This window comes from Gasterosteus aculeatus, chromosome 2 (genome assembly GCF_964276395.1).
Source record: "Gasterosteus aculeatus chromosome 2, fGasAcu3.hap1.1, whole genome shotgun sequence".
In the NCBI taxonomy this organism is placed as follows: domain Eukaryota; kingdom Metazoa; phylum Chordata; class Actinopteri; order Perciformes; family Gasterosteidae; genus Gasterosteus; species Gasterosteus aculeatus.
The window spans coordinates 1625447-1633225 of NC_135689.1; positions in this window are offsets into that span (position 1 = coordinate 1625447).

Below are 7779 nucleotides of genomic sequence, written 5' to 3' on the forward strand. Positions count from 1 at the left end.
ATAACTGCAGGTGTGTAAAGGGAATACTGCTGTTGAAAACAACTTAGTTTAAGGCTGCACTTCATATGTGGTACTTTTAAAATACGTGCACAATATAATGCTCTTGAATGTATTGTTGAATTTTGCACATAATGTGATTAATTGCAGAAAACTATGCAATTAAGCGTAATTAAACATTAAGCACTAATTTAATTTGAATATCTATTTTATACTGCAGTTGAAAACTCACCATAACTAAATTTTCCAAGATTACACACACACACATCATGAGAATGTTTTTATGCTTTCAGAACCTACGCATGTTCGCTGTTAGCAGTGCTGCTAACGCTAACTCGCCCTCTTGTCAGTTGACAGGGAAATTATGAGCCAACGCATAATTGCCGATGATGTATTTTAACTGAATATCGATCGTCAGTCAAACTATTTTACGCGGGTTAAACTGTGTAATTAATGAACCGGTGGGGGGGGGATCCATCCGTTACACCACTACTTGTGACCTAAGCTGACTCCTAACAGAACGGGTCTGTGGCTGAAATGGTGGAGGTGTCTGGCCGCTCCATCCTCTGCTTAAGTTGGTTGGGGTGGAAGGTGTAGACGAAGGAGAGCGATAACTGGAGATAAAAACAATGGGAGAGTGACGAAGGGAGGGATGGCCGAATGAGGGGGAAATCGATAGGAAATCAGTGTTTGGGGAGGGCCTGTCGTTTATCAGGTGACACGGTTAAACAGCGTTAAGGCACTAAAAGTGAGAAAAATACGGGCCATCCACATGGCGGTATTGATCACAGGGGAATGGGGCGGCAGAAGGCCGAGGCCACTAATAAAATAAGACGTATCTGAGTGGGAATCAGCCAGGGATCGATGGGCACAGTGATCAAGGCCAAAAACATCTTCACTGGGATTTAAGCTGGTTCTTCTGTCCTGAGGGTGGATGTGATGGAAGGGGGGGGGGGGGGGGGCAGTTAGGGCTCCCTTGGGCTGGACTCACCTGTACCAACAAGGAGGATTGTGGTAAAAGCAGCAACCTGGTGAGAAGAAGCTGAGATAAGAGGGAGAGAAACTTCTCTTTCTATGTATATAATCTATACTGTGAGTTTCATACCTCGGTTTGCACTATGAGCCACGTTAGCATCTTTAGCTGCGAGCTGGTGGAATGTCTGCAGCTGTATGCAGCCAGATGTGTGAGTTTGTTCCCAATCTCAGCGGTGATCAAACGTTGTCAGCAGTGGCACAGCGAATCATTTCAGTTTTATTGGTTTCATTTTGGTAAACGTAGAAGTATCCAGGTGAAAATACCAAATTGTCTTTTCAATCTGCCATAGCGGGGATTAGTGTTCTAAACAGAGAACTTGTTTTAATTAAATATGAAATAACATCAATGAGAAAGTGAAGGAGTCTGAAGTTTTGGAAGTTTTTCGGATTGCCTCATCAGCCGTTATTGGCCCTTTTTCTATCAATAACAATAAGAATGGCGACGTCTCTCAGTCTCCTTCACTCTTTATCTTCATCCGCTCTCATTTAAAAGCTGCTGCGTTGGTGTCATCACGCCACAGGTTCTGTCTCAAAATGGGCCATAACAAAGGGAACGAAGCGGGATCAGTCGTTGTGGCTGATTAACATCTGGCAGCCGGCATTTAAGGAGTGCATTGAAGAACAGAAACGGAGGCTTTTAGTATTATTCCGCCTTCTTACTCGCGTTTTTAGCGTCGGCGCGGTGGCGTAAATAGACAGGAAATGTCTACACATACCACGGTTTTATTTTCCTGATCCGCCTTTCTCCTCCTTTATGGCGCAGCAGATGGTGCACAAAGATTTCTCCGCGGAAGTCGAGGCCCGCGGTACGCAGGGCCGTTACTCTACTGAAGAATCTCCTCCCGTCGCCGTTTTTGCTTCTTTATGAACGGAGCGCGAACGAGGACATCGGATGTCCTTTTGTCTCTGAGCCTCCTCCCTATCAGCTCTGCTCTCCGTGTCTCTCACCACGACACGGACAACACTACGCAAACGTTCAGCAGCTCCAGCTCTCGGCGCCATTCACAGGATGTGGGAGGTTTCCGATGTTGGAGGACGGACCGGGTGGTGCCGCCGGAGATGCTAAAAACGCCGGGTGACCGGAGTCAGTGTTTTCTCCTCTGCGTGTGTTTGTGTTTTTTTTTTTTTTTTTTAAAACAAGCGCTACAAGTGAGGAGAACCGAGGGGGGAGAGCAGAGAAGTGTGACAAATAGCAGCAGATCATGCAGAAAATGTGCGATGCTAAACATCAGTTACTGCACATGGGAGAAACTGTGTGTTTGTGCAGTGTTTGCTGTCCAAGGAGGAGGTTTAGAATAAATAAATAAATAAATAAGAAGGGTCGCGCTCACAGCTGGGGACTCTGAATTGAATACATGGCGTCTTTTTCACCGTTCGGAGGAAATAAATCTGTCGAGGAGAGCAGAAAATCTTGCCGGGGTTTTGAGTTTCTTTTGATGTGTCGTGATGACGATTATGAAATCCAATAAAAACTCATTTAGAAATTAGGAGGCAGATCAATAAGCTTTGCTCTGGTGGAGCGCGTGTGTGCGTGTGTGTGTGCGTGTGTCGGTCAGCTACTGCCGAGGGAGTGTGTTGCAGCTCTGACCCGGCCAAAGCAATTGTTACTGATACTCCTCTGTGGATTCGGCCTGTTCAACCCTCACATGGCTGTAATTTATATTTTGTTGACTGCCGGTTTTCAAAGCGTAATCTGATTCGATGGCTTCTCGTTTTTGCTAATTCCGACTTCTAATGTTACACCTAATGTACCCTGAAACCTCTTTATTGCCCTTTATTGCTTTGCTGACTTCATTTATTTATTTAGCGTTTGACCACCACGAGAACAAGTGACGTAGCGGAGCCGCGCTGACAGGCGGTGTAATGGCGGCCTGGCTGAGCTCTCCGCCTCGCCCTTTCCCTGAAACACGAACCGCCGTTTTTCGGCTTCCGTGTTCCGTCTTGGATTTGACACTTTCAGCGCTGCTTTGAGATCCATGAAATGAATGTTTGCTTACGAAGGCGCTCCAGGTTTCCTAATCATTTGATTGGTGGACTTCATCAAAGTAAAAGAAGGACATTTAGGATTTCTGATGGTTTACACTCTGAGGCCTCATGGACCAGGTGTTTTAACGAACAACGTTGGACACGGTAGATCCCCTGGAACGGCGTGATGGGGATCTAAGTTGTTTTGCTCTTTTCTTTCCTTCATGACGACGCAACCCGGGCTCCTGTGGCTCCGATCGCCGATACGATCCGTCCCGAGAGATTTGGGTTCAAGCCACGGGTCTGCAGGATAATAAATCAGATGCCAGGCTCGGCCCGGCCAAGAGGATCGCGGCTTGTATTGGACAGTACCCCCCCCCCCCCCCCCCCCTTCTGTCCCACACATCCCGGGTCCTCTTTCCAGGGCCCCACTCGCCGCCCACCGGTCGGTATGGAAACGGGGCCTTATTTAGCGGCCGGACTCGTCCGTGTCCGCGGCCGTCGATTTGTCCTTGTCTAATTACGGCTGCTGGCTGCTGCCTGCGTGCACATGACTAATGGAGGGGCCGTGGACGGGGAGGGGCGGAGCCGCGTGCAGCGGGGGAGGAGGAAGCTGCGGACGAGCGGGCCGGCCGCTGGTGATTTGTGGACCAGGCACTCTGTCATTGCCCTGGACCCATTTGTCTTCAAGAGGAGTCGGGCAGAAGAGGGGTGGAGATGGAGGGGACGGGGGCGGGGGGGCTCTGGGCCAGAAAAATGGTTTACAATGAGTCCCATTTTCCAGCACTTTCATCCTTGGCCACAGCAGCGCGTACAGTTGGCCTGGGATGGAATGGGCGGCTGACGTGATGTAGGATATGACAGAAACCTTGACAGCTCGCCGCTGCTATTTCTGCCCCCCCCACCCTCCTCTGAGAGCAAGGCTTATCTGTTTTCTCCCTGTCATGGGGCGAGAGCAGAGGCGCTGTAGACTCAATGCTGTGCTGTCTGGACTCCAAACTCGAAGACCAATTATGTCCCGCGCGTCTCCGGCGATGCACATACATCACCCGCAGCGTAGACTCTGTTTTCTCCCCTTTCTTTGTACGTGTCACTGTTCAATGTTCAACATGTGTGTTTCGTCCCCCGGGCTGGTCTCATCCAGCATTCGCAGCGAAAGAAATCTACCAAAAGGAACACACCGGGTTTCGTAAAAAGCCCACAAACGTATTCGGAATGATGTCAACGTAATCCAGTGGGTGGTGTGAGCCCGTGTGAGCGTATCTTTCACATGCATTTACAACACAAATAAGGATCTGTTCCTAAACATAGCGCAGCGGTTTTATTGCCTGAACATAACGGAGTTTCTGATGAAGATGGAAGTTTATTGTGAAAATAAATCTTTGTTTGTAGGAAAACGCACCAAACATGAGGAGCAACTTTGGGTGGGATGTCACACGAGGATGTTTCTAGATCCAGCTCTCTCGCTGCTGCGGTTTCCGTTTCTCTGGAAGCACCTGCGTCTCGTTCCCACCTGCCTCCTCATCAGCCGCGCAGACAGGAAGGAGCAGCAGCAGCAGCTACTAACTCTGTATTGATTTTACACAGTTTTTATCTGCCCCCCCCCACAACTCCCTCGCTCTCTCTCCCGGCCATTTTAAGTAAATAAACACCAGATTTGTCATGTTTGTCCAGCGAGGGGAGGGGGTCGATGGAGGGGGTCAGGGGTGGTGGAGAGACGGGCCCGGGCTTCGCTGCTGGGTCGGCCATGATTCATTCTGCCATCTCATGGATGGAGGGGCTCTGGTAGGATTGTTGAAGGGTTGCCTGTGGAGCGTCTCCCTGACCTCCCTACCTCCCTGCCCCTCCCCGTACGCTCCCGGGCACCCCCGGTCCTAAATCACCCTCTGTCAGCGCCTCGGCAGAACAATGGTGCCGGCGTCTGCTGCCCCGTCTCAGGCTCCAGCCGACCGGACACGGTTTCCTCCGTCGTTAGTGTGAGCCGTACCCTTTCTGGTCCTTCCTGGCCCTCGAGCCCCACAGGCCCCACAGGCCCCCCCGACCCGGAGGACGCCGAGGGCGCTAATGAGTTGGTATGGGGGCAGGGAGTGAGGAATGATGCATCATGGATGTTATATCGGGTCTATTTGCCTGTTATATTTATTATTCTGCTATGAGATGGGACTGAGAAAAGCCATTATTGTAACATTTCTGGTTCCTTTGAACTAGATTAAAATGAACTAATTAATCGCATGTTTTAAAATTGCCATTAATCAAGATTAATGGTGAACGTATCTTAAGACATTTCTTCAAAAGATGGCATTCTACATGTTGGATTTAAACTTATACAGAGTCTTTTAAAAACAAAAAAAATTAAATTCTGAGCTCTCGTAATCGACTCGTCAGAAACGAGAGGAGAGGCGTAAATATATAATAAGTGTGTTAACAATGGTATTTTAACAAATACATTTTTCTTGTGTTAATGAATCTTTTAATACAAACAGTCATAGTAACTGTTAAGCTGCACAAAGAATATTTGACCTTTTTTATATCACAGAGGATAAAGATGTAACCCTTAAACCACTTTAGTTTTATCCGTAAATAAAAACAATATCCCTTTGTTTTTGTTTTCTCGTTATCCGATTCGCACCCCCCCCTCTCCCCTTTTAACCGTTTAAAGTCACGAGCCCGAGGTCAATCCATCAAATCTCCTAACTGAGGGAGGCCGATCAATATGTCAGCATCCCAACACTCCCCCAGCAGTTATGATGATGTCCGCCGCCCCGGCTGCTGTTATCGCCGCCGCAGCGCGCTGAGCGGGGGATCGAACCCGGCCTGTCAGGGGGCCTGACGGACAGCATGAATCACTATTACTGGAGCTGCTCGGCAGACGGGGGGCGAAACTCTGCAAGTAGTGTGCCAGCGCCGACCCCCCCCCCCCCCACACACACACACACACACACAACAAAATAAAATAGAGAACTTGTTCATATACTGGAATGTAAAGGTGGATTAACCACACACACACACACACGGACACCTAAATGTGCACACTTTATCACTCTATTAAATGTCAGTTGGTATTTGACCCATTAGCTCCTGGAACCCGATCCCGCCGGCCCACCACCTCTGGACTTGTTAGCCCCCCCCCCTGTGCGCTCCGCCCGGTGGGCCGGGAGGAGCTCCGGTTACCCGGCTAATCTCGTTGCAGCGCTTTAGCCGCGGCTCGCGGATGCCTGCATGTCCGACAAACAGCCCGCACACTAATAGCACCGCGCTTTGTGTTTCCCAGTTGTGTGTGTGTCTACATGCACAAAACAATATGCGTATGGATCTGTTACTGAGTCGTGAGCACAGGGAAAAATGGTTTGTTTGTGTGTGTGCGCGTGCAAGTTGTGTTGTGCGTAGAAATAATATTCTAGTTTACAGGATGCAATTTCCCCTTAATATGGCCATCCTAATGTGATTTGGCGTCTATGGAGTGTCTGTGCGGCGGGCCGGGCCGGTGTGCCTTTCTGCTGACTGCTCCTGTTTTGTGTTTATATGGATGAGTGGCTCCCTGGAAGAGCATTATGCATCCTTTTCAGCATTTAAAGATTATGTGCACGGTGGCGGCAGAAGCATTAGACAAACAAGGAAATATGTCTTTGATTAAAATATCTTTTATCTCTTTATTGATTAAAAGGCTTAGTTTCTTAATAGAATGTCTCTGCCCCTCCCATCTGGGCCTTTCGTTGCTTTTCTCTCTTTCAGTTCCCCCCCTGGAGCCAGAAGGAGAGCGAGTGTTTTACTGTGTTTCAGTTGTACAGGGAAACTGTAAACAGTGTGTGACCAGCGTGTGCAGTGGGACCTTCCAAACAATAACAAGCAATGACACAAGTCAGTTTCTGCATTTTAAATTTAATGTAATCCATTTGACGACACCACATTCGCGCCGTGTTGACCCGCCCCCTGAGCCGCGACACACTGGATGGTGAATGAAAAGTATTCGTTGCGATGAAGTGTAGCTACAGTTACGTAGTGTGTCAGTCGGTAAAGGTCGTGATGAATTGTGTGTTGAGTTGTCAAACGGCGGCGTAAACGATGAGTCCATGTGAGCATCACTGGAGTAGAGCTTTTATTACCCAGAAGCCCCAGGACCAGGTGCTCTGGGCGAATGGGAAACCCCACTTGTGAGACATACAGGGGGGGCGAATCGCACATTCACAGCTGCTCTGTTTGTTTTCTCACTGTTTGCTTGTTAGCGCCGAAGGATAAACTCTGGTGGCCGACCGGTGGTCAACGTGTCAAATCATAACTCCTCAAGATTTATTATTTCTTTCATTTGTTTTAACTGAGATTAGCTGCAGGAAGCAGGAAGTGGAGCTCATGGTTACAGACTCCCAGCGATCAGCCTGTTAAAGTGGCCGCAGCAAATAGTGAAACAATCACTTGACGTGATCATTTAGAATAGCGATGCGCGTTTGGGACTGAGCTGGGGGCACATCCTTTACCTCGTGGATGTAGCTTTGAAAATGTTCAGATTTTCCTCAGTTGCATATCTGTATGAGAATATTGATGCTTAATGAAAAAAGGAGATTATTATTCCTTATTTCATGTGAGATTTTTGGGGTGATGCACGTATTAAAAAACAACACCGAGCATTACATTCCGGTACTGTTTTTGTTTTTGTTAACCATGGCAACGGGCAAAGCTTCTCCAAAGGGCTTTAACTAATGATTATTTTAATAATCGATTAATCTGTTGATTATTTTGGAATTATTTGATGGATCAGATAAAAAGACAAACATCAAAGCTTTGATT